We start from the raw sequence: 27,284 nt of genomic DNA on the forward strand, positions 1-27,284 counted from the left end.
CTGTAAAAAAATGAATGAATGCTTTATTTGTTTAACGCCAGACATTGTTTCAACACAAATCTGCGTGTATTGCCGTGCCTTCGGATAGTTGCTTAGTTTAAATGCAAGCGCTAAAATGCCCCAAATTAGCCGGTAAAGAATTGCTGCGTGCCTTGTGCATTGCTGGCTTTGGCAGAAGCTACCATCCATTGAGACAGCTTTAACTGGCTGGCAATGAATGATGCAAGAGGTTCCTAAATAGCTTAATCTGATTAAGTAGAAGCATTGGCTTCTAGATTTGTGCTTTCCAAGTTACTGCCGTTAACATGTTTTTCTAGTCAACTGTGGTAAGGCGTCCGTAAGTAGAGGTACCGCTGTATATGCAAGTTTATCATGGTTGCTTTTACTCGTATGCTTTGCATGGTCCTTCAGATCACTAACAATTCCTCCTATCTTAAAAACGCAATTTCTACTCTTTTTTTCCACGGATGACAAAGCGGCCCAGTCATTGTCGAACAAGTTAATCAGAAGTAATCTTGTCAACACCACAAATCAAGTTGAAGTTCTTCAGAAGGATCCCAACTCTCCACTGTACTCTGTAAAATCCTTTGAGGAGTTGCGACTGTAAATGTATCAATCTTTCACTTATTCATAATCCCTCTTGTGTGTTCTGACAGTGATTTGGTGTGTCTTGTCATAAATGAAGAATGAGCTCTGTCTGTGGATGTTATCCAATAAAAGACACAGAATACATTACACATCACGGCAGATGCGCTCGTATTGAAAAGGGAAAAATAAAATTCACGTTCTGCAAAAGTGTGGCGGAAGTGCTAGATGTTCATTAGATGCCCAATTTGTTGTATTCCTGCCAAACTTGATCAGTAGACCAAAAATATTTTTTTCTCATATGTGCAGTAAACCACAGCTCCTTCAGGGTGTCTATGGCATAGGTTTTAACCGGCCCTCCAAAATCCAGGAGACCGCCTTACCTATGATGCTCGCTGAACCGTGAGTATGCTGTACATTGACTGTTATTCTGTCCTCACGCTGGCGTGACGTCTGCCAAGGCTAGACAGATAGCGAACAACTGAAGAAAAAGGACGCTGCGGCCGCGTAGTTTGTAGCTGCTTTACTTGGCACACAGGCAGTTATTTCTTGTACAGGTATTTGTAAAACTGTAATTCACACAACAACAACAGTGCATCAGTAGAATGTACATCAAATCACAGAAGATGTAGAAATGAAAACATATAAACTTAAATGGAGACGATTAGCCTACCTAACCGTCACATGCGTAAACCTAGCATAGCATTGTAGCCAAAAGTAGCGCTAAACAATCACATGTGCAATACTAGCGTAGCATTCACAGGCAAATGGAGCTTAGGATGTTAGCGTACATTTTATAAACACACATATACAGAAAGTCAACTAGAATGTATAACTTACAGACTAAGATACCCCAAGGCTGAGCCACGAACCCGCTGCGACGGTCTGGTAGCTGCGTACGAACTGCGTAGTGGCTGAGTGGGGGTCGAGTAACCGGAAATGAATGAACGAATGAAACCTAACCTAAATTCGGTCACTAGGGGGCAGTGTTAGAGCATTTAACGAAAGAATGAACGGGATAACAGTACACTCCCCGCCTGGTATATTAAAAATATACCACTATTGTTATTTCAACTTTCAGCACAGAGTAAGATTACATCTGTGATAGGTCTGGTATAAGTTTTGACGGAACCGTGTTGTACGATTTTCACTTCGACCTTTCTGACCCTGCCATCGTGGCTAGGAATCGCCTTAACAACCGTACCAAGTGGCCATTCATTGCGTTTGGCTTGATTGTCTTTCAACAAAACAATGTCACCCTCTTTCACATTAGGTTTCTCTACCTTCCACTTCCTCCTAGACTGCAGGGTAGCGAGATACTCCCGTTTCCATCTTTTCCAGAAACAATCTGCAAGACCCTGGACTTGATGCCACTGGGCTTTGTATAGATCCCGGAGTTCAAAGTTACCAGGGGGAGCTAACACTGGGTTGGCCTTCTGAGTCAGAAGCATTCCAGGCGAGAGAACTTCAGGCGCTCCACGATCGGTTGACACAGGGACTAAGGGTCTGGCGTTCATTATGGCCACGACATCAGCCATAAGAGTGACCAGTACCTCATGAGTGAGGCGAGTGGTTGGGCCCTTTGAAAGCAAGCCGTCAAGGATGTTGCGAGCGAGACCTATCATCCTCTCCCACACTCCCCTCATATGAGAAGAGTGTGGAGCGTTAAAAGTCCAAGTGCAGCTTTGTTCCTGCAAGTAGTCCTTTATCTGTGGATCATCCACATTGATTTGCAACTCATTGCAGGCGCCAATGAAATTAGTACCTTGATCTGATCTCAGGTTTCTAACTGGTCCCCTGATTGACAGGAAGCGGCGAAGAGCGTTTATGAAGCTGGAGGTAGACATCAACTCGACAACTTCAATGTGAACAGCTCGTGTACAAAGACAAGTAAACATCACAGCCCACCTTTTGTTCTCAACACTGCTTGCTCTAGTGCGACGTGATGTGACACTCCAAGGTCCGAAAACATCAAGACCGACATGAGTGAATGGTGGGTCAACAGTAAGCCTATCAGAAGGAAGACTAGCCATCTTCTGTTCTTCAAAGCGGCCTCTTAACTTCCGACACAAGACACATTTGTGTATAATGGTGGATATGACTCTCTTAGCTCCTACAATCCACAGCCCTGCAGTCCGCAAACTGCCTTCAGTGAACTGACGCCCCTGATGGGCTACCTCATTGTGATAATGCCTGACCAAAAGAACTGCCACATGGTGAGAATTTGGTATTATCACAGGATGCTTTTCGACTTCGGAAAGATCAGCAGATTGTAAACGTCCCCCAACTCTTAGTAAGCCGTCCTCGTCAACAAAGGGGTCAAGCTTCCCGATGGGACTGTTTGAAGGGAGATCTTTCCCTTTAGAAAGCAACTCAATTTCCTCTTGATAGATTTCCTGTTGCACACATTTGAGTATGACAACTTTAGGATGTGAGGGTTTTATGACGTCTGACTGGGATGCTTTGGATCTTGACATAGCAACCTGCAGAAGAGTTCTCATTCCTTGGACCAAGGATTTCCATGTTGAGAAGCGCTCAAACCTGTGAGAGCCAAGCTTGTTTTTACTGACTTTGGTTATGAGAGCAGTCACCTGGGGGCGAATTTCCCCATCCTCTGATGGATTCACAAGTGCAAACGTTTCTGTTTGTTCTGTCTCTGACTGCACTAAGAACTGAGGACCAGTAAGCCAAGTAGTGTTTTGCAAGTGAGAAGCTTGAACTACTCTGGTGCCATGGTCTGCTGGGTTTTGGTCTGTGGCTACATAAACCCACTGCTCAGGTTTGGTTGATTTACGAATCTGAGCAACTCGATTTGTCACATAGACGTAAAATCTGCGAGTGCTGTTGTGAATGTACCCAAGAACTATTCGACTGTCGGTGTAAAACTTTACTGCGTCAAACTCTATGTCACATTCACCAACAATGATCTGAGCCAGTTCTACTGCGAGCACGGCTGCGCATAGTTCCAAGCGAGGTACTGTGTGAGCAGAAGATGGTGCAAGCTTAGACTTGCCCATGACAAATCCGACCTGATAGTGTCCACCTCTGTCGGACACTTTGAGATAAGCAACAGCCGCTATTACCATCATCGAAGCATCTGAGAAGATGCAAAGCTCTCTTGTTTGTGTCTCTGATAATGTAATGGAAACAAAGGGTCTCTGAATCTGTAGACTTTCTAGTACACTGAGCGATTCAGTCCATTTTAACCACTCTGCTTCTTTGTCTGATGGTAGAGGGTCGTCCCAATCTTGTTGTTCAAGTGTCAACTCTCTGTACAATGCTTTGCCTTGAATCGTCACAGGTGCTGCAAATCCGAGAGGATCATAAAGACTATTGGCAACAGAAAGTATTCCACGTCGGGTGAAAGGTTTAGTGTCCTTTGCAACTCGAAAGGTGAAACAGTCACGTTCTAGATCCCAACAGACCCCAAGACTGCGTTGGAGCGGCAGAGGATCCAAATCCAAATCTTTAAGATCTGTGGCTCTTTCTTCTGGAAGAAATGCATTCATGACACGCCCGACATTAGACGCGATTTTGTGAAGCCTAATGTTTGCCTCAGCTAGCATGCGTCTTGCATCTTCTAAAAGTTCAACAGCTTCGCTCTCCTTGGAGACAGAAGCAAGTCCATCATCCACATAGAAATTGCGGAAGACAAACGCTTTGGTCTTCGATCCATGCTCTTCTTCTCCCAGCTCAGCTGCCCGTCTCAGACCATAGATAGCAATGGCTGGAGAAGGACTGTTCCCAAAAACTGGGACTTTCATGCGAAACTCTGTGATGGCTTCGTTTGGATCATTGTCTTTGAACCAGAGAAACCTCAGATAGTTTCTGTGTGATTCCTTCACTCGAAAGCAATAGAACATCTGTTCTACATCAACAGTAACTGCAACTTGTTCCTTTCTGAAGCGCAGTAAAACACCAAGAAGCGTATTGTTCAAATCAGGCCCTCTGAGGAGAGTATCATTTAGTGAGACACCCTCAAACTGGGCGCTCGAGTCAAATACAACTCGGATCTTGCTCGGTTTCTGAGGATGATACACACCAAATATTGGTAAGTACCAACACTCTTCACCTGGCGTTAACTCTGGAGCCTTTTCAGCTTGGTCATTGTCAAATATCCTCTGCATGAACTCGATGAACTGTTCTCTCATAGCTGGTTTTTTATCCAAAGCCCGTTTCAGAACATTGAGGCGTTTCAGAGCCTGCCCTCTGTTGTTGGGAAGAAGTGGTCGCTGGTCACGAAAAGGCAAAGGCGCCACAAGGTGGTTGTCATTGTCCATGTACATTTCTTTGTCCATTATTTCAATGAACCTTTTGTCTTCTATAGACAAACCTGGTTTGTCGTCATCAGGACTTCTTTGAAAGACATTGACACCCAGAGCATCAGTCTGTCTGAGAGGAGCAGTCTCGATGTCACAGAAAGCATTAGTCTTCTGTTTTGGCATGACAAATGTCTCTTTCACCTTCATTGCATTTGTGCAAGGCTCAAGAAAAGAAGGCCGTCCATTTGGTAGGACGTTAGTTTTGTACACGTTCACCTTTGTCCGTCTGTGTACTCCATTTAGACATATTTCACCCACAATAACCCACCCCAAGTCTAATCGTTGGGCATAAGGTGAGTGGTGCGGGCCATTGTACTGTTCACGCACTTTATGAACACTTAAAACATCTCGCCCCAATAAGAGCAAAATAGGTGTGCTGGGCTCTAAAGGTGGTATCTTGCCAGCAATGGGTTCGAGATGCGGGAATAACTCTACAACGTCAGGCGTAGGAATTTCACTACGGTCACCTGGCAGTGCGTCGCACTCCAGCAGAGGTGGAAGAGTTACATGAGTGCCACCATCAAGTGAGGAAACAACAAAGTTGTGAGCTTTCCTGCCTGTGGCCTCACTAACCCCAGTACATGTTTTCAAGGTATAAGTGGACAGAGCCGATTTGACATTAAACAGCTCAAAAAACTCAGACTTCGCCAGAGACCGATTGCTTTGGTCATCCAACACAACGTACATTTTCTGAGATTGGTCAGGGCGACCAGCAGGGTACACATTCACAAGTGAGATTTTAGAACATGACCTGAGTCCCTGCGCTTTGTCACAGATTTCAGTGCATTTTGCGATCACTTCAGGGAAACTGTTTTCACACTCCCCGCCTTGCACTTGCTCCGTTACTTGAGCAGAAGTTGACCAGGGAGCTGGACCGGGATGTAGCGCACTGATGTGTCTGTCACTGTCACACTCTTTGCATTTCACAGCGATTTAACAGTCTTTGGCTACATGTTTTGTGGTAGCGCAACAGCGAAAACAGATTGAGTTCTCTTTTAGATAAGCTTTCCTCTCATCTAACGGTTTGATCCTAAATCCACGACATTTTGATAGAGGATGTGGTTTATTGTGTATTGGGCACTGATCTGCTGGCTCCTCTATTTTGTTCCCTTTGACACTATTACTCGTAGGTTTTGCTGTTACTTCTGTCTTCTTCACTGAAACTGTTCTAGGATTGTTATACTGTTTTGGATATCTTTCATGTTTTGGCTGACTTGCAGCGCAGTTCGATGAGAACGCAAAGCTTGGATCGTTTCGGGTTTTTGCTTGTCTGGATATGAAACTTACAAAGTAAGTGAATGGTGGAAAGGACACCCCGTGTTCTTCTTTGAACATAGACCCGAGTGATATCCAGCGTTCTTGCAGACCGTAAGGAAGCTTCTCGACAATAGGATTTACCCCCCTAGCTGTGTCAAGATAGGATAGACCAGGAAGATATCCCTCTGACTTAGCTGCTTGAATCTCTAAAAGAATGTCTCCTAACTCTCTGAGACGCTGATTATCTTTGTTCGAGATTTTAGGGAAGTTCTCTAGTTTCGACAAAAGAGCATTCTCAATGACTTCTGGTGAGCCATATGTATCATCTAACCTTTTCCACACCATAGCTACTCCTGCCGTAATGTTGTGAACATGCGCGGACCTGATACGCGTGGCTTGTGTGGAAGATTCGGGGCCAAGCCACTTTAAAAGCAAATTAATCTCTTCTCTAGCTGTTAGATTAAGTTCTCTAATCACATCCTGGAAAGAAGTTTTCCAGGCCCAGTAGTTTTCTGGACAGTCATCAAATTTCAAAAGTCCGGAACTCACAAGTTCTCTTCTAACGAGATGTTTGGTAAGATCAGTCATTTGTGCTGGTTCCCAAGGATAATTTCTGAAGCTAGCTGTGTGAGACACTGGAGCTGAAGGACAATGTGCAGATCTATTTGTATTATAATCAAACATAACTTCATCATTAGCAAGAGTCTTAGGCTGGTTTGTGACGGTGTCGGTGAGCGGGTACCGCTGGGTTGGAGCTGGTGGTGCTGGCGACGATGCTCGTGGTGCTGGCGACGATGCGTTGAGCGGCTGCTTTGGACACGGAGCTGGCTGCTGAGCGTTCGGTGTCACGTAGTGAGCCTTCACATACTCGCTGGTGCGTTGAGCGTTGTCCTCCGGAGGGATCTGCGTCGGATCTTCGAGAGAGCGGTCTTCCATTGCTGCTGCCTCTTTGTAGACTGCTGCTTCAGCTGCCGCTGCTGCGGCACTTCTCTCGGTCTTTAGCACATACAGACTGGCCTCCAGTTGTGCTGCTTCAGCCTCTATTTTAGCCTTTGCTTTCATCATTTCTGCTTCTCGAGCTGCATATTTCGCCTCCACCAGGGCTGCTTCGGCTCTTGCCCTTGCTTTGGTGGCTGCAGAGCTGGTTGAGGACCTGCTGGACCTTGAAGACTCCGTTCTTACGGCGATTGATCTGGTGTCGTAGAGCTTTTGTGACTGGACCAACTCATTCCGCTGCTCCATCTTGTATCGTTTGGATGCGTGTTTTAGTATCAGTAGATGAAGTCTTTTACTGTGGAGTTTCAGTCCGCTGTGTAAGAGTCTTCTTACTGTGGAGTTTCAGTCCGATGCTGTAAGAGTCTTCTTACTGTGGAGTTTCAACTCGCTGGGTCACAGTCGTTTTTGCTGTGGTTCAACCCGCCGGGTAACAGTCTTTTTACTATTCTGTCCTCACGCTGGCGTGACGTCTGCCAAGGCTAGACAGATAGCGAACAACTGAAGAAAAAGGACGCTGCGGCCGCGTAGTTTGTAGCTGCTTTACTTGGCACACAGGCAGTTATTTCTTGTACAGGTATTTGTAAAACTGTAATTCACACAACAACAACAGTGCATCAGTAGAATGTACATCAAATCACAGAAGATGTAGAAATGAAAACATATAAACTTAAATGGAGACGATTAGCCTACCTAACCGTCACATGCGTAAACCTAGCATAGCATTGTAGCCAAAAGTAGCGCTAAACAATCACATTTGCAATACTAGCGTAGCATTCACAGGCAAATGGAGCTTAGGATGTTAGCGTACATTTTATAAACACACATATACAGAAAGTCAACTAGAATGTATAACTTACAGACTAAGATACCCCAAGGCTGAGCCACGAACCCGCTGCGACGATGTGCACTGTCTGGTAGCTGCGTACGAACTGCGTAGTGGCTGAGTGGGGGTCGAGTAACCGGAAATGAATGAACGAATGAAACCTAACCTAAATTCGGTCACTAGGGGGCAGTGTTAGAGCATTTAACGAAAGAATGAACGGGATAACAGTACAACTGTGATGTGCTACTTTTCTGAACTAAATATATTATGCGACTGAAGTCAGTTTGTTTTGATTTTTCTGTTTAGTCCACAGAATCTCATCGCCCAGTCTGTCAGGAACAGGAAAAACCGCTGCCTTTGTGCTTGCCATGTTCAGCCACTTCAATCCAGACAACAAAGATCCCCAGGTTATTTTTTTTAATTTTTATCAGTGATCCAAATGACTGCAGATGGGTTTATCCTTAGTCCTTGTGTGACCTGCGAGTTAGATTTCTAAATCTCTTTTTCCTTTTCCATCAGTGCCTGTGTTTGTCACCCACCTATGAACTGCCAAAGTCATTGCGCAGATGGACAAAAACTATCCTGAAGTCAAACTAGTTTACGCCATACGAGGAAATAGGCGTAAGTTCACATCGAGTACCATGTTGACGTTCTCGTCTGGTACTCGGCGTGTTTTTGTGTTGACTAAGTTTCTTTGAAAATTTTTCAGTGCAGCGAGGCGTGAAGCTTCCGGAACAGATAGTCATCGGCACGCCCGGCACCATCCTGGACTGGTGCAGCAAATTGAAGTTCATTGATCCCGAGAAGATTCGGGTGTTTGTGCTGGATGAGGCTGATGCAGGTATGGGCAAACTACGGCCCGCGGGCCACATCCGGCCCACGGGACCGTTTAATCCGGCCCGCCAACCCTAAATAAATTGTATTATTAAACGTTTTTTTTTTTTTCGGTCATTTTGCCTGCAACGACTGAACCACTCGCCTGCGCATTTACTTCCGGAAGCCGTGTCAGAAAGCTCGGTGCACACTCACAAGTGCGTGTACGTACTCAGTAGTACGGAAATGGCGCACTCGCGCTCTATTTGTATCAGTGCCGAAATTAAAGCGTGGGCTGTGACGACAGCATTCTTGTAATTTGCGCGCCGAGCTTTCGGATACAGTTTTACGCTAAAGCCGCCCACAAACCTTCCCCTGGAATCCTTCCATTAAAATGAGTCGCCCATGGAAAAGCAAGGTGGACACTGAGTGCCGAGTGTTTAAAAAGAGTGGCCAATTTGGCTCGACGTACGCGACGTGACGTTCAGCCACATGAACATCAACATCAACCCATCACAGATCTAGGTAAACGGACCAACACCTCGGATCTCTCCTAAGAATTGCCACAACAAATTTTACTCCAGACTATGACACACTATCAAAAAATGGGAGATCAACAACACTGTTCCCATTGAAAATGAAGGGGAGGCTTTCAAGTTTGTTGTAAAAAAATGCATTTTGAATATGATCTGTACAAATAGCAGGGATTGAAACTAGCGACCATTCTCATTTTCAAATAATGCAGGATGCTCAAGGACATTGATGCGCCACCTGTTTGTGACTAATCTTAACCTGTAAAGTTCTTAAGGCTTACTTTAAGGAAGTGTTTCCCGTTTCCTCACCTCTGTTACCAGGTGTTTGTGAGTTAAAACTCTGCTCTCATTTTCAGATACCCCTCACCGTGTTGCCGTTTTGATTACTTTATTTGGATGTATGCTTTCACCGATTCTTCAAGATGATATATTTGGTCAGAATGTTTGCCGTTTGATGTGATCTCATAAGATAAACATCTTTCATTAATCTGACCTGCAGGCACTGAAGTGATGGAGACTGTTATTCATAACAACAGTGTCGTATTTTATGACAATCACTGATAGCAGTTTTTTAGGGATTTTTTTTTTTTTTCTAATGCTGTTAATAAATGCATTTTGTTAGAGATTTGCTCACTCCAACTTATTTTGCAAGAACCACACAGAAGACAAGGCAAGTTCTTTTAGACACCTGCAGGTGGAGAGATCACTCGCTACAGGAATGAAATCTAAAAGTCTCCTCCCTGCAAGGGCATATTTATTAGGAGGAACAGAGTGGGGGTGGGAGTGGACAGGTTTGGTGAACCCCCAGCCTCTGATAAGATCAGAGCAGGGGGTGTTTTACACTGTTGTGGGAAACAGAACAACTTTGATTGCTTCCCCTGCAGCTGGTCAATCAAGCAGAGGAAGCAACCACTTCATCTTACTCTGCATTGTGAGGGCAAGACAAGATTGATTTAATCATTATAGTCTACATTCCAACATAATCCTACGATAAAGATAACCTGGAAAACCCTAACATCTCCCTCCTGTTTTATCATATGATTATGTCACCCCAAACAACAAAGACAAGCAAGAAGAAAAAAAAAACACACATATATATATATATATATATATATATATATATATATACGTATAATGAAGAAAGTAGAATGGTAAAAATAAAAACAACAAACAATGATAGCAACACTTTCCAGTGAAGATGAGGCATTACCTCAATACCCCAGATCAAACTTATTGTGTAAGCGAAAAACCTGCTGGCCAGATGTCATTAGCAGGAAAATTCTTACACGGCCCCGTTGCCACAGGCGACCAGAATGCTATCAATAAAAAAGAAAAAGAAAAACACAGAAACAGTACATCATTGTATCCATCACTTGCGAAGCATATTTGATGGTCAAATCAACAAGTTTCCGTAAAACATGCTCAACAGAACAGCATCTACGCAATCCACGTCTCATTATCATTATCACATCTGCCACGCCTAAGAAGTTGTATATGTGCTCGTGTTTTCGTCAGCTGATGATGTTCTAGTCTGTAGGTGTGTTCTGTCACACACACTGGCGCACACACTCGTGTCCAGTTGGCAGGCTGCATCGGACAACTCTGGTGACCACAAAACCACGATCCGTTCTGAACAGGCACGTGCACTCATAGGATGCAGGTGAGGCAGTGCTTCTGAAACTCTGGATGAAGTAGGTCCCGTCCGATGGTGCAGCCATGTCGGTAGTAGAGCCCTTACACCTTGAAAACGGCTCTCTCATCCTGGCACACAGCGGTGATGTCCAAAGCTCCCATCCAGTTTCCTCCTGGAGAGCAGTCGTCGTTAATGCAGACGTGGGTCTTGTTACCTTGGATGTAACATGTGTAATTCACTCCAGCTGGTCTCTCCGTGTAGGCCACTTGTGGTATTGTTCATCCTCTAACAGTCACATTGAGATTTGCCCAGAAGTGTTCATCATAGGCACCGTCTGCAAGTCCAGAGTGGGATGGGTCGGCATCACTGATTGTGACTGCTCGGCGTTGATATCCAACTCCTCCCATGGATGCCATACGTTTCGCTTCAGTGACATTCATTGCTCTGGCCTCCAAGCGAACTTGCGTGGAGGAAGGGGGGAGTTTCGAACACACATAGCATCCCTCCTGTGTGTGAGCTCTCACAGTGAACCTGACATACCGGTACCAAGTGTTGGTTTCGTATGGGTTTCTGGGGTCCCATGACCAGTCCTCAAAGTTCTCATCATGTGACCATCGTTTACCACGGGCAACATTGTCATTTGGTCTGTTCAGATGAGTCAATAGACCATAGCACGCTCCAACCACAACGCAGCAGAGGATCCATCTGGCATATGGAGCCCCGTTGCTACTAGGATGGCAGAGACACCGGGACATCCCCTCGCCTAGCGGAGTGGGGATCGATGAATTCTTCACCAACATTGAGACGCCTCACCCTAAACGATGGGGCCCCTTTGTAGTCAGCCTTCCCCACCACTCCGAATTAGGGGTCCAGCACTCTCTGCAACTTGCAGTGGCTGAGGTGAATCCAGCTGGGCCGTTGAGAAATTTTTACCGCCGTGGGAGTAGCAAGAAAAACTTGGAACGGTCCCTCCCACCGCGGGCTGGCCCAGTTCTTTCTTTTGATGACCTTGATGTAGACCCAGTCTCCTGGATTGATGGGGTTGTCGACCTGTGAGGAGGAAAGATCAGGCGGCAGTAAATTTGTCTTTGACACAGTTTGAGCGTCCTGATCATATAATCTGCCAAGGACTGCTCTTCATCTGTTGTTTGCAACTCTCGTAGTTCTTATCGTTCTTATGTTCCTGTTAGCCTGCAATTGTCCAATTCAAAAATGTTTTCTTTTAACTGTCTTTCTTTTGAACCTCTAAATCTCTCGTGTTGCTAACCTATCTACACCAGAATAAAAAAAATTACCACAGTATAACACCAAATGTATTCGAAAATTCATTGTCATAAAGTGTTGTATTATTACTATCTTCCACTATCTGTCCTACTCACTCCCTCCTTTTGAGGCTTGGCAACGCCCATGCCTCACACCTTGACAAACGTTTTGGGAGAATGCGTTCTTTACTACATACGATTCCATCATCATTTAATTTGACTTTCTGTCCAAAACGCTTCTCAATTTCCCAGTTCACACATCTTCTACATGTGTTACTGGTTCTCCAGTTTTTTTTTCTGTAGTTAATTATCAATCCAAAAGCTACGTGTTTCTTTCTAACATTCAACCTGCTCAAAATCACTCTTTCATCAAAGTCGCTCTACTAATTTTCCATAGTAGTCGCCAACAACTTCAACCATTCAACCTGTAATTTCTTTTCATTCAGGCTATCATTCATCAATGTTCATTTGCATCTCACACACAGTCTCCAAAAAGGAGTCTTTCTATCACATTGGTCCCAATTCATCCAAGCTCACCACACAACATTCATATATCATTTTCAACTCAGGTTTCCTGGTAGAACAATCCACCAATTCAAAAAAAACTTAACTTAAACAAACAATTGGCAAATTAATCTGAATTTTTTCTTTGTTTTTAAATTTGAAGAACTCAATCTCTCAGATTTAGCTTGCATTTAGAATTTTGTATAATCTTATAACACAACCAATCAATTATTCCTATTAAATGTAGCATTGCAAAATCTTAAATTCACAATTTAGCTTCTTCCAATTCCTGAAAGCATGTTCTGTCATTTTTTTTTTTCTTCGAATTTCTCATGTGGGCTCGACACTTAACATGCACTAGTGTGGATTAGTTTCTGCTTGCAAACAGATTTCTCTCTTTTTCCTCTCATTTTTATCTTTCAAAATCATTTCTGTTCTGCGGTGCAAATTGGATAGACCACAGTCTAGCAATTTTTTTTATACTAAAACTTTAGCCAATGTTCATCATTTTAACATATACGCACACACATGCACAGCTCTCGCACGCAAAAGGTAGTTCCCAGCACCAATGATTCGTCACAGGCTGGCCATTTCCTGTGGTCGATCATGAGCTGGTCCCTCCCATGCACACGAGGACAGCACATTCTAATTTTATTTATTTATCTTCTAGAAGCAAGTTGCATTTCTTTACCACTTGAACTCTCAACTTCCTTTCTACTCCATACTTTTTCTTCCACTTCGGCATATATTGCATACAATTAAGAAATCTACTCGCCATGTACTTCTCATCTCCGTCAAGAGGTAAAGATTTACCGTTTTTATTTCCCATCTTAATTCTAGTAGTTTTAGGTTTTACAATTTATTTTTCTCAAAAATATTATTATTATTATTATTATTATTCTTAATTCTAGTAGTTTTAGGTTTTACAATTTCTTTTTCTCAAAAATATTATTATTATTATTATTATTATTATTACTTATTTATTTCTTTGAGGATCCTCAATGCAGGTTTAAATTGACCTTTCAACAAATTACTAGCCTGTTTTATTGCCATGGATCAACGCTAGAACTGCTTCTTAGTCAATTTATCCTACCAGTCACACACTCAATCACACAAACTCCAGCGCTTTTTTAGGCCTATCCAGGGATGGGTGTAAAACCCTCCCAAACAGCTTTGGAAAAACGGACAAAAGAAAAAATCTACGCCCTTCTTCAATTAAGAAAAAGAAGCTCTGTTTTTCTTAGCCCGTTTCTTCCACTGGGACTTGAACCCAAGCTGTTCTTTGGCTTGGAAAAACATACAAAGAAAAATCTACGCCCTTCTTTGATTAACAAAAAAGAAGCTCCGTGTTTCTTAGCACGTTCCTTCCACTGGGACTTTAACCCAAGCCAGATCCCTCAGCTCGGAAAAACAGACCAAGAAGAGTCTACACACTTCTTCGATGAACGAAAAAGAAGCTCTGCCTTTCTTAGCCTGTTTCTTCCACTGGGACTTGAACCCAAGCTGGCTCCCGTGCACCTCTACGTGTTACGCGTTTAACAACACAACACAACTTTAGGCCTTTAACTTACTTGTCCCCTGGTTCGTTGCACTGCCGGGTCCCGTCAATCCACCTCTGTCAGACGAAGGCAGACCTAAGATGCTGGCCCAGCGAAGCATTCTCTTCCCAGGTCTTTCTTTACCAGGTCCGGCTAATGGACGCTGGCCCGTCGACGGTGTACAGCGCGTCGTCCTCCGTCAGCCAGATGATGGGTATGAGGGTCCCGGGTTTCGGCACCAAAATGTTAGAGATTTGCTCACTCCAACTTATTTTGCAAGAACCACACAGAAGACAAGGCAAGTTCTTTTAGACACCTGCAGGTGGAGAGATCACTCGCTACAGGAATGAAATCTAAAAGTCTCCTCCCTGCAAGGGCATATTTATTAGGAGGAACAGAGTGGGGGTGGGAGTGGACAGGTTTGGTGAACCCCCAGCCTCTGATAAGATCAGAGCAGGGGGTGTTTTACACTGTTGTGGGAAACAGAACAACTTTGATTGCTTCCCCTGCAGCTGGTCAATCAAGCAGAGGAAGCAACCACTTCATCTTACTCTGCATTGTGAGGGCAAGACAAGATTGATTTAATCATTATAGTCTACATTCCAACATAATCCTACGATAAAGATAACCTGGAAAACCCTAACACATTTGTTTTCAAAAAACCTTTTTGGAATATCCATGCTTTACTACCTACTAAAAGCCAAAACCTTTTATGCAATGACCTTTACAGGTCGTTTATATTACTTCACACAAACACTACATCCATCTGCTCCTGGTTCGGCCCCCCGGTCAAAATTTAGAACCCAATTCGGCCCGCAAGTCAAAAAGTTTGCCCACCCCTGGGCTGATGTCATGATCGCAACGCAGGGTCACAAAGACCAGAGTATTCGCATCCAGAGGTAAACATGAATATTAATAAAAATGTTTCCTGACAATAAAAGATGCACATGAAAATTTAAATTTTACTGTAGGTGCTCAGACAAGGCAATAATAGCCTGACTAAATGAAGGTCCTATAAGGGAGGACCAAGATGGCACCAAAGCAATCTTTGTTTAAAACTTATCAAGTAATGGCAAATAGGTTCCTCCACAAAAATCTGCAATTAAGAGTGTTTACGAAAGCCGAACCATGAAAATGCGGGAGTCCACTTTGTGTCTATGTTCGGATTTTGAGTTTCCACTGAAGGATGCTAGGATTTTAATTTGTTCATTGCTACACAGGATGCTGCCCAAAAACTGCCAGATGTTGCTGTTCTCAGCTACGTTTGAGGAGACCGTGTGAGACTTCGCCAGGCGCATCGTGCCCGACCCAAATATCATCAAATTGAAAAGAGAAGAGGAGACGCTGGATACTATCAAGCAGTACTATGTGTTGTGCAACAGCAAGGAGGAAAGGTTTGAAGCCCTGTGCAACATCTATGGTGCCATCACCATAGCCCAGGCTATGATTTTCTGCCATGTGAGGCACTTCCCTTTCCCCAGCACTTTCCGATTGATAGATTATAAATTGAATCACATTTTCCTGGGAAATGTTCCAGAGTTTATAAAGAACTTCACAAGACTGGCGTCGTTTTCCACATGAAGCATAAATTCGTTATGTTCCTTGAGTGTCTGGCTGGTATATGAACTGGTGACTCTGCTTACCTTCATGCGATCCAGACAAGGAAGACCGACCGCAGGCTGGCTGGCGGGAGAGCTTTCCAAAGAGAACCACCAGGTAGCGCTGCTTAGCGGGGAGATACAAGTAGAGCAGAGGGCAGCTGTTATTGAACGCTTCAGAAATGGAAAGGAGAAGGTGCTTGTCACCACAAATGTCTGCCAGAGGTGAGGAACCCATGCAGACCAAGTTGAACATATCTATTTTATAAATATGTATGTATTGTTGGATTTTGTCCACAATTTAGGGAGCGCATTACTTGCGCCTCACGGCAAAAGCCATTGCCAATCACCTGTTATCCAATTTACTCACTGCGTGCTCGTTTGATTTCTTCAGATTTAGGAAAATGCTAAGACACTGAAGCACAAATTAGACTTACACAGGTTGGTTGAGTTCAATCACAATTCTTGTTCAGAAAGCTCTGTTTTCAGGAAAGTACAATATGGCGCTAGGCCCTTCAAGAGCAGAACGTCTCCATTCAGAAAAGGCAACGTTCAAGGTTCTTTGGTCAGCTTATATTCAGTTGCACATGCCAGTGTGGGCCGAGTGTGATGGGCGATGAGTCTTTGGGGCGGGGCAAGTTCGCAGGAGAGTCTGATTCCATGGGAGTGGGTGCTAGTTCGGTGAGAGCTGGTTCCGTGGGGTTGGGTGCTGATTATGGGCGATTCGATGTGTAGGGGCTGTTGTTTTCCTTTCCGTCTTTCAGCCTTGACGATCATCTTTGGCTGGGCTGTCTCCCTCTGGCACCTGCTGGTTTTATCTCCAAGTGACCTTCCTGTAAACATTCTCCTCCATTCTTGCACATACACTGTTCCAACTCATCCATTCATCATTCTTTCAATTTTGTCAATTTGTACAGAATTATGTGAGCTGTGACATCATCTACGTGTTTATTAATGTTCCCTGACTGTGCAAAGTTTGTACTCACCACTTACCATGTTTTTGTTTGTTTGTTCTTTTGATCTCCATGTACTTGCTTACGTCATCATATTCTTAGTTTAATCATGCTTTCAACCATATCTTTTCTTTGTTAGGCAAAATATTTCCCTCTGTCCAGAACGTTCAGTAGTAATCGAAAACTGGCGTCTCGCATTAGTCAAAACATAAGATACAATCAGTACTGAACATTTTTAGACGACTTTGGCAGTGTCCGTGATTTAGAAAATCATCAGGCATGCATTAACGGTTCCTTAAGGGTCATTAAGCTATTCAGGCAATATATCAAAAACCATTTGTTATTTCAAAGTGTTCAGAAATATATATCAGATCATAAAGTTATAAAAACCTTTCTCATTACCACTTATCAAAAATGTCTAGTTATGTCTTTATTGATTTGGTGTGTAGGTATAATTATATGCTTAAAATGTTTCTTTTATTGATTTAATATGTGAATATACTTGTCTGCTTATGTACTTTATTCAATGAGGTTTGAGCACATCTGTTTTTGTAGCTAGGCAGGACTTTTTGTATTTTGACCCCATTCCTTCACTATAGTAATAAAAAATACAACACAAAAATACATTAAATTGGACATATGTCACAAAATTAAGGCAGTGATGTGACGGCCTGGCCGTAGAAGTAATACAGGGCGTCGATGCTCTTTTCACAATTTAAGTAATTTATTACAAAAGCAAATAAATGACTAAAATAATTATGAAATATGTAGATATTTAACAATTATTTAGTCTTCCACTTCTCCCTATCAATTGCTTTTGTAATATTGTTTTAACATGTATTCTGACTGTCAACACCCTGTATGCTATTAGAGAAGATACCGTATGTATTCTTCATACATTAAAAATATTAACGTCAATTTCCCCTATCACCTCTCGCCTTGTTTTTTTTCTTTCTGTACTTGCTGTCCAACAGGAATTGATGTGGAGCAGGTATCGGTGGTGATCAATTTTGACCTGCCTGTAGACCAGGACGGTAACCCAGACAACGAGACATACCTGCATAGGATTGGTCGCACGGGTCGGTTCGGCAAAAGGGGGCTGGCCATCAACATGGTGAACAGCAGAATGAGTATGAACATTCTCAACAAGATCCAGGAGCATTTTAGTAAGTATTTATCCTTGCCATTATCTATTGTATTGGCCAGGATCTATGTAATATATATAAATATATATATGTACATTTTTATTCGTCCACTGGCAGAAAAAACACTCGCTGGTTTTCTCTTTTCCAGATAAGAAAATTGAAAAACTCGACACACGATCTGGATGAAATCGAGAAAATCGCCAACCGAAAGACAAGTGTGCTGAGCGCTCTGCAAAGACTGTATCCTTCTTTATGCTGGCTTTTTAAATTTGTATTTTATTTTAAGCCATTAGGGTGGAGTGTGGGGGGGCAAAACCACATATACTGCACGTTTACATACACTTCAGTCTGTGGAACATACCCTATTTCACTCTTTTTACTATAATAAAATTTTATTTTGTAACGCTGAAAAAGAGACTCGCCTTGTACACGTTTAACTGTCAAGTAACTCCTAAAACCCCATTTGACTCTGCTGTTCATACATATATGAACATTTTTCATGAATGTATCCTCTTTAGGTCATTACAACATTGACAGTGTGTGGAAAGGGTGAAGTTGGGTATACTGCTGCTCTGAATGCAGGGGCGTCATTTTGGGTGATGACTGATGGATGGATTTTAGGGTCTATGCAAATTTAGAGTATACTCACATGACAGAAATGAAATTAACCTCAACTTATCTTCAGGGTGCGTAGCCAAATGCCAAAATGGAGATGACCTACCAATAACTCCTCAACATTTTAGATCATTCTGGAGTAAGGCCCACTCACACGTCCTTCACAATTTTATTTATAGAGTATTAAGACTGCTCAGCTTTAACATGTAGTTGTTCGTTTTAAACATGTCACATGATTCTTAGTTTTTTTTTAAAGATTCGAACCATTAAGGTTCGATGTGATTTTGTCTCACAATCTCCTCAGTCAGGGTTGGACTTGTGCGCCATTCTTCTTCATCATCCAAACTACAAAGTTCTCAATGATTGTGAGTGAGATACTAAATACACAAAGCCTTCCTCAAGTGCATTATGTATTCATATGCTTTTGTTATTGGTAATCCAAAATATTGGACTTCACATGCTGAATGACACTTGAAATTTGTATCTAATGAACTCTTAAACCAAATGCTGAATTGACTTGAGGACCTATGCCAATCAGATTTACTGTGTTAAAAAACATGGTCGCATAGCATAATAGAGGACGTGTACTTGTCTACACATTTAAAATCTACGGGGACAAATAAATTGTGTGACTGATTTAGTGTCACTTCTGAGAAGTGCAAAAACACATTCCTCATGAGGTTCAACTTTGACTGTCGCAGCTTTAGAGAGAGAGAGAGAAAAGATTGGCTGTATCTATCAGTGACTGAACATGTGAGGTCAGATTGAACCTTCAACAAACCTCATTTGGTTCCCACTGGCACTGTCAACACTGGTGGCGGTGGTCCGCTTTTATTCATTCCTGTTTGCAGGAAATACATGCAGCCAAATTTAAGGCTTGAGTACTAAATATCCACATGGATCATCTGTGAAAACAAAACCGTGTGTGCAGTTTCATTTGGATGTAGCGTATTAATGGTGGGCATGTGTGTGTGGTATGCCGCAGTCTGTTTAGATGCGTGCCCAGCAGCAACACTCCCCATGTTGTAAACCTTGTTTGATATTAGAAGATACCTTTGTGTTCATGGACACACAGGAAGTAGTCTTAAGAGTAATGTGTTTAGAACAAGATAGGCTCAACTGTTTGTGTGGTCAAGCGGGAGCGGAATCAGTAAATGTAAATGTGCTAGTTCACAAACAACAAAAAACAATTCAACAATAGCCATTTGGGGAAAGATATACACATTTACCGTAGTCCTTCCAAAGGGGTAGGGCTGCTATTTTATGAAATCAATTTCTGTCATCATGTAGACTAATTAAACCATATATAAGTGCTGTAGTAATTATGTCTCTGCTGATCAGTTATTTTTATTTTATTTTTTTTTCAGAATGGAAAACCTATGGACCCTACACCAGTTGCCGGCGGCGCTCACGGCCAAAGTAGTGGCCTTAAAAACAATGACAAAGTACTCTCGATGGGTTTTAAAAGAGGATGGGACAGTGGAGGCTGGGGCCTCTCACTGCAACACAGTGGTGGCCCTCTGTGACGGCCACCAACTGTGTAAATTAATTTTGTTTCCTAATTTAGCCTCCCACGTCTCTGTCGGAAGTACATTCCGTTTATAAATTTTGGCCGGGGAAGAGAGGAAGGGGTCCTCCTCTCCCGGCACAACACCTCCATCTACGTGGCCGGGAGGATGGAGGTGACGGCCCATTTGGAGGAGAAGGGGACAGCTCTCCTGTACCCTTCAAGTATCACCAGAGCATTGAAGGACATTTGCCATAAGGAGGGTGTCCTCTTTACAACAGATGGCATTGTCTCTGCTGTAAGATCGATCTCTCTCTTTTCGTTCCCTCTCCTTCATGAAGTATTGATGTTTAATCTGTCTTTCTTTTTTAGATCCGCCCCATCAGGGTGGTGTTTACACGCGGGATGCCGGTCCCATTGGGCATTTTTTATTTAAAAAAAGTAAACTGATTGTGTGTGTATGTGTATAAATATATTTATACATTATAAATATATTTATAATATATATATATTATATATATATTTGATTTCACCTGAGTAAGGTCCCTTAGGGCATCATGTTGCCTTAGTAATTGTAGCCTAGATCTACATTTCAACAGCTAGTACTACTTGGACATTTTCATTTTAGGATCAAAGAGAAATTAAGGTCCTCACATGGCGCGAAACCAACTTTTTCCATGTCAGACTTGGACAGCGGCTGTCCATGACACACATGCTGACATCGTGTTCTGGTGGCGTGGAGCTCCACTCCACAGAAAGTACTCTGATAAAGGTACCTAAAGCAAGCAGTTTTTTCCCGTGTATAAACAAAGATATTCTAAATTGAATCAATACTGTTATTTACTTGAGATAAACTGCTATCAGTGGCTCATCATCATCAAGGCTGAAGTTAGATTCATGCTTTAGGAGTTTTCTCAAAATCTGGATCACCAACTTTATATATAAGATTTTGTCGCAGATACAGCCCTATCAGGAAAATATACAATTTCACTTGCTTCCTTGAGTGTATAAAATCATTGTGGTTGTGATCATGAAATTAATCAAATTGTTTTAGGTTTTAAGTTTTTTATCTATCTATCTATCTATCTATCTATCTATCTATCTATCTATCTATCTATCTATCTATCTATCTATCTATCTATCTATCTATTTTCTCGTGGTGTTTTAACCACATAAATTGTCATGAAATTTCTTTACGCAAATTTCTTTGTTACTTGTTTGTTGTTCTGTTTAAAATGTTTCATTATTAAAGTTTGAAGTTAAATGCACAAAATAGTCAGTTTATTTTTTTATTAAATTGAATAATTTAATGTAAAGTATGATAATATATTTCACCACTTAGTTATATTTAGTTGTCCGTGTATAAATTGTGTGTTGCGTCATTCATTATATTAAATGTATTAGTTGTATCAATTCAATAAATGCTTTCATTTTTTTTCTTCCCATATTTTTCCAACTATTTTTTATCAGGGCTGTGGACTCGGTCGAATTTTTGCACCGAGTCCGGCTGTCATTTTTTCTGTTAATTCATGTGACTGCTTAGTCTTTATTCAAGGCTAATTTAGATCAAAATCTACCAAAACGAACGCAACTGCTTTCACACTGGCTGGTTCGGCTCATATAGGATCCCTTGCTGAGAGCGCGGACGTAAAAGTGAGGCGACGTTCCAATCGGACGTCGGATCGATAACATTTTCCCTGCCCTACCGGAGTTCTGCTAGTTCATAACGTACATCACTCATGGCGTAGTCATAAATGTACGGTTGACAATTTAACCGATAGAAATGGATACATTGGAACATAACCTACACTCTAATATATTATTTGACATGCTATTAAATGCGTGGCTTTACAAAAATAGTCATTGAAGCCCACCCTTAGCCCTGAGTGCCATTGGCATGAGGCAAAACGCTTGAAAACACACACTCTCGCCCAATTAAATAACCATTCTGAAACACAGGACATGTAAGATAATATTTTTCAATCATTAATTCCACCATTATAGCTCAGACATTTATCTAAACACAAATAGTTAGTGACGACCCCACAACTATCGAAACACATCAATGATTCAAGATGGCGGCGCGTGCACACGCAGCGGCCACTCTCTGTCCCGTTCGTTGTTTTGTGAGTGTTTACTGAGTGTTTGTCCGGCAGTTTTGTGTGTGTTCGTCTCGTGTGATACGTCGTGCTACTAGTGCGGCGGGCATGTTCTGCTCAACATCGGCAGAAGTGGGTTTTATGGCGTTCTAGACTTTGGTGCGGAGAGATTAAGGGCGCTCGGACTGCTTCGTCATGGAGCGACGCCGGACTAGCCTGCTCTTCCTCCCCCGGTTGGACTGCGTCGTGAGGTCGGACTGCTCCGTCCTGGAGCATTGTTGGGATGCGTCGGCAGCGGGTCTGCGAGGCAACGGAAGAGGGGCCAGCGCGGAGACGTCGGGCCAGGCTTGCGGCCAACCCAGCTCGCAGAGCCGTGCCTTCCATTCTCCTGGCGTACGTTCGTTCGCGGGACGACAAGATGGGTTGCGTTCGCCTGATAGGATCCACGAACCGGACAGTGCGTGCCTGCTGTGTGCTCGTGTTCACAGTGGCCTGGTTGACTGTCATCTTTCCGGACTCTGCTGTGCATCGGGAGCGGCTAGCGTGCTATCACTCTTATTGTTCATTTTCTTGTTTTATTTTTCCTGTGTTGTTTACTTGTATGTGCGTTCTGAACTCTGTCTTGTCACCCTGGGATAGTGAGAAACGTAATTTCGATCTGTTTGTGTGTCTTGACATGCGGAGGGATTGACAATAAAGGAGACTTTGACTTTGATATAAGCTGGGTGACATAATCGTCCTTGACATTGGCACATAATGTAAACATTAGCCTAAGTGCAACTCAACGTGGCTGCGTTGATCGTAAGCAGGGCTGTGGACAATATTCCTACGCGCATTCTCAGCAGCATGATGAAAATAAAATTGAACGTATTTTTTTTATTGTCGGACTCGGTCAAAATCAGCACCGAGTCCGGCAAAAATTACCGAGTCCGACCGAGTCCGAGTCCACAGCCCTGTTTTTTTTTTTTTTTTAATTAATTATGATAAATTATTATTGACAATTCCTACACCAAAATACAACTTATTCGGACATATTTAGTTTTCCTTTCATGGGTTGGCTTGATAACCACATAAGCTAAAACAAAACCAGAAAAAAAAGTACCTAAGTCTTTACAAAACTTTGCTAAATGTGCAATATGTTGGGTGATAAGCAGTACATTCCCTATCTGTTGATTCTGTCTCTCAGCACCTGGTGGATGTTGAAAATCATTACCAGCAAAGTCATCCGCGTATTTAGGTGACCCAGTTTGTTATATATTTCTATTACAAATACCGTAATTTCCGGTGTATTAGCCGCACCGGCGTATAAACCGCACCAGCTAAAATTCGGGAATCTTGTAATTTTTTTCTTACATAAGCCGCTCCGGACTATAAGCCGCACGTGCACACACGTTTTTTACAACGAAAGACAGTACACAGAAAACGTTTTAATAACATACTTTAACATGTCTTTCTAAACATTGCCTGTGACGCAGCAGTAGTACCACAGCAACACGGAAGTGTGCACGCGAGTTATTAACAAAGAAATACTGGACACAGAAAGCTTTTTTAAAGTTTTAATAACATACCTTAACATATCTTTCCAAACACTGCCTGTGACGCGGCAGTAATACCGCAGCAACACGGAAGTAACACAGCACTAATAGGGTTTGATTAAACCCAACACAATGTCATCAACATCAACTGCCTTTAGCTTAAAAGCGGCATCATATGCATTTCTTATGTCCCCCATACTGACGGTTTGTGTATAAAAGCTTCCTTTCAGTAATGTCCGTCTTGTTCGGGTTCTGCGTCATGCGCAAAATGTTGTAAACACAAACTTGCACGTTTTCTTCGGCGCATTATCTCTTCTTCGTCTGTCTCGCTCTTGCTTCCAGCTAGAGCGCCCCCTGGAGGCCCTGGAGCTCCAGAGTAGACGGGACCACGAAATAAAGAAAAGGGTGACGCAACACAATGTCATCAACATCGACTGCCTTTAGCTTAAAAGCGGCATCATATGCATTTCTTTTGTCCCCCATAATGACGGTTTGTGTATAAAAGCTTCCTTTCAGTAGTATCCGTCTTGATCTCGTTCTGTCTCTTCTTTGTGTGAATTATGCGGCACTATTCGCCTGGCGGATGGACATGCGATCAACACACCACTTTTCTCCCCAGTGACCATATATAAAAGCTTTGTAACATGAGATATTTACAAAGAAAGATGATACACAGAAAGATTTTTTTACAGTAATTTTTAATTACCGTAAATATATGCATTTTTCCAAAATGTGCACGGAAGTGACACAGCAGCAACCAGGCAGTACAACAACAGTAAAACTGTAGTAACACATCTGGTTAAAAAAAAATAACCGATCTAACAGAAAAGTCATTGATCGTTAACTGTAAATAAATGTCTTTTTCCAAAAAGTGCCTGTAACACGGCAGCAACAGCAGTAACACCGCTGGTTAAAAAAATAACCAGCCTACCAGAAAAGTCATTGAACGCCATCTTCATCTTCCTCCTGTACACTACAACCACTGAAGTCGTCTTCTTTAGTGTTGGACTTGAACAGGCTCAGGATGACTTCGTCAGACACTTTCACACCGTCACTTTTGTCTCGAGGCGAAGATGTGCTCGTGCCGTTCTCTTCATCACGCAGCAGTCCGGCCTTTCTAAATCCGTTGGTGATCGTGGATTTTTTCACACAGTTGTCCGTGCCCTGATTGACAGGCCCTTTCGTCTCATAAATCTGAGACGCCACGATGGTCCACCTGTAAAATCTTCAATCTTCTTTTCGGTGGCGATTGTTTTGGCTTTCAGTCGGATCTGCACGGTGGAAACACCCCGGCCGTCTGCTCTCTGTGTGTTCACCCAGTCTTCAAGAATGTTTTCAACTTTGGGCCATCTGCTTTTTTCACCTCTGAAAGCTTTGGTCGTCTTTTTGCATTGTGTCAGTTCTTCACGCTGCCGTCTCCAACGTCTCACCATCGATTCATTGATGCCAAGCTTACGTGCCAAGCTATTTCCCTCTTTGACAGCCAAATTGATTGCTTTTAACGTAAAAGCTGCATCAAATGCATTTCTTCGTGTGTTTTCCATGATGAGGGTGTGTGCGCGTGATGCGCGAAATGTTCAAAACACTAACTAGCACGTCTTCTTCGGCGCATTATCGCTCTTGCTTCCTGCGAGAGCGCCCCCTGGAGGCCGTAAAAATCCATACGTATGCCGCGCCGCCATTTAAGCCTCAGGGTTCAAAGTAACCTTCTGAATAAAATGCATTAAAATTTCACGTTCATTACAACTTGTTTTTGGTGAGCAAAATGTCAGAAGAATTTAATTTAAATGCTGATTGATTGGGTTTTAATACAATGCAGATGGTCCAAACAGCGCCACTGCTTTGTGTAATCTCTGAGTCACATGGCAGAGTAAGAGAAAGGGTTTAGAGCCCTTTGACGCAGGTCACCTAGCGTGCATTCCTACTAAAGCTCATAATAGTCACAAGCAACACAGCCAGAATAAGCAGCAGCCATAGTAGTGTTTCAAATTAGTATTTTTGTTGTTTTTTTCTTCAAGATACCGCACAACAGTGGTCCACAGCCTTTTTACGAGTGTAAATTTGTGACTTTTAAATCCCCATTCATTCTTAATGGCGATTTCTACACGAGCCATTTTCCTGCGTGGGTTCGAATTTTACAGTGGGCGGAATTTATTTTTGAAAAAAGTAGAATAACAATAGTGCGAAGGTCTTCGCCTTCACACGCAATTTCTCCAGGAATTGCAAATTCTAGTTGTTATTGTGTGAAGGCAAAGCCTTCACACATTGTTATTCCACATTATTGTGTGAAGGCGAAGTTGATAACATTTACCGTTTTTGTGTAATTAGCAAATTTGTGACTTTTAAATCCCCATTCATTCTTAATGGCGATTTCAACACGAGCCATTTTCCCGCGTGGGTTCGAATTTCCCATTTATTGTATAATAATTTAATTTCCTTTATATTCTTCCCGCTTATCATTTTTATCAGTTATCATTTGTAACTTTTGTCATTTTCCCATTTATTTTATAATAATTTAATTTCCTTTTTATTCTTCCCGCTTATCATTATTAACACTTATCATTTGTAGCTCTCGTCATTTTCCCATTTATTTTTTTCATCATTTATCATCGATTATTTCCCTTTTTTTCCCACTTATCATTTTTCCTATTTATTTTATTTATCATCATTTGTCATTATTTATTTCCCTTTTTATTTTTCCCATTAATTTCATTCATTATCATTTATCATCATTTATTTCCCTTTTTATTTTTCCTGCTTATCATTTTAACACATCATTTTACCTATGTACTTTATTCATCATCATTTATCATCATTAATTTCCCTTTTTCCTGTCTTTCATTTCGAAAAAAGTAGAATAACAATAGTGCGAAGGTCTTCGCCTTGACACACAATTTCTCCAGGAATTGCACTTCTAGTTGTGTGAAGGCGAAGGCCTTCACACATTGTTATTCTACTTTATTATTATTATTGTTTTTGTGTAATTAGCAAATTTGTGACTTTTAAATCCCCATTCATTCTTAATGGCGATTTCAACACGAGTCATTTTCCCGCGTGGGTTCGAATTTCCCATTTATTGTATAATAATTTAATTTCCTTTATCTTCTTCCCGCTTATCATTTTTATCGTTTATCATTTGTAACTTTTGTCATTTTCCCATTTATTTTATAATAATTTAATTTCCTTTTTATTCTTCCCGCTTATCATTATTAACACTTATCATTTGTAACTCTCGTCATTTTACCCATTTATTTTATTCATCATCATTTATCATCATTAATTTCCCTTTTTCATTTTTCCTGTCTTTCATTTCGAAAAAAGTAGAATAACAATAGTGTGAAGGTCTTCGCCTTCACACGCAATTTCTCCAGGAATTGCAATTCTAGTTGTGTGAAGGCCTCCTTCACACATTGTTATTCTACTTTATTATTATTATTGTGTGAAGGCGAAGGCCTTCACACATTGTTATTCTACTTTATTGTGTGAAGGCGAAGGCCTTCACACATTGTTATTCTACTTTATTATTATTATTATTATTATTGTGTGAAGGCGAAGGCCTTCACACA

At 42.1% G+C, this 27,284-nt stretch overlaps 1 pseudogene; it reads left to right on the forward strand.

Moving 5' to 3' along the window:
- Positions 1-472: 472 nt before the first annotated feature.
- LOC125967798 (ATP-dependent RNA helicase DDX19B-like) lies at positions 473-19,285 on the forward strand (annotated as a pseudogene).
- Positions 19,286-27,284: the final 7,999 nt, after the last annotated feature.

This window comes from Syngnathus scovelli, chromosome 4 (assembly GCF_024217435.2).
Source record: "Syngnathus scovelli strain Florida chromosome 4, RoL_Ssco_1.2, whole genome shotgun sequence".
Lineage (NCBI taxonomy): Eukaryota > Metazoa > Chordata > Actinopteri > Syngnathiformes > Syngnathidae > Syngnathus > Syngnathus scovelli.